The sequence below is a fragment of the Condylura cristata genome, unplaced genomic scaffold (genome assembly GCF_000260355.1).
Source record: "Condylura cristata isolate star-nosed mole 26May11 unplaced genomic scaffold, ConCri1.0 scaffold00004, whole genome shotgun sequence".
Taxonomy (NCBI): domain Eukaryota; kingdom Metazoa; phylum Chordata; class Mammalia; order Eulipotyphla; family Talpidae; genus Condylura; species Condylura cristata.
In genome coordinates this window covers 36,419,515-36,420,372 of record NW_004567105.1, presented here as the reverse complement: position 1 = coordinate 36,420,372, position 858 = coordinate 36,419,515, and the positions used below count along the sequence as shown (strand labels likewise).

At 68.5% G+C, this 858-nt stretch overlaps 1 protein-coding gene across 1 annotated transcript in view; it reads right to left on the bottom strand.

Annotated features, from left to right (window-relative positions):
- Window positions 1-291, bottom strand: part of FAM60A (family with sequence similarity 60, member A) — a 24,692-nt gene extending 24,401 nt beyond the window's left edge. The window contains exon 1 of the mRNA XM_012735056.1: window positions 164-291. The gene's annotated coding sequence lies outside the window, so the exon portion shown is untranslated. The remainder of the gene's footprint in view (window positions 1-163) is intronic.
- Window positions 292-858: the final 567 nt, after the last annotated feature.

The following is an 858-nucleotide window of genomic DNA, read 5'->3' as shown; positions in this document are numbered from 1 at the left end:
ACTTTCGCCCGCCCCCGCTAGCCACCCGCCAGCCGAGGCCCGCGCCGCCCCCCGCTCCGGCCAGGCCCCCACCACCACCAAACTTCGAGTGCGCGTGTGAGGAGACCGCGGTCGCGCTGCAGCCGCCTCGCCGCGCCAGCACGGAGGCCCGCAGTCCACCCACCTTTCAGAGGCCGCGGCTCCACGCGTGCTGCGTTCCCCGAGCCGCCGACTGCAAGCCAGGCCGCCCCCGCGCCCGCTCCGCCGCCGCCCGCCGCTCCTGGAACACGGTCCCCCGCACTTCTGCAGTTGCCACCGCGGCGGTGAAGGTGTAGCCGCCGCTCTCGCTCTGCGCACGCGCACCTCCCGGTACCACATTCTCCGAATCGAACTCATTTGCATACGGGCACTCGGGCGCGCGCGCGTCGGGGGCGGGGCGGGGAAGGCCCCGTGGCCGCGCGCGCTCCCGAGGCCTCTATTGTCCTTTTAAGGGGAGAAGCGCCGAGGCGCGGGAAACGCGGCAGCCCGAGGGAGTCGGAGGCGGGGCCTGCTTACTACAGTGACGTCACGTAAACAAACGCCCCCAGCCGGAGGCAGCGGAGGGGCGTGGCCAGGGGCGTGGTGAGCGGAAAGGTTCTTGGGCGATGGGAGAACACCGGAGTGCGCGCGTGCCCTGCACCCTCAAGTAGTGGGGAGGCCCCACTTCGCGGGGAAAAGTATTTTCGAACGAGGTGTTTGCAGAATTTGCTCACCTGCGCCCAGTCTCCCGAAATGACCGAGGAGGGTTAGGGTTAGGTGCCGAGTGTTCGACTGCACGTCTACGTCCGCGTGGTTCCCTAAGTTTGTTCTGAAGCCGGGATCTCGAAGCTTTTCTAGGTT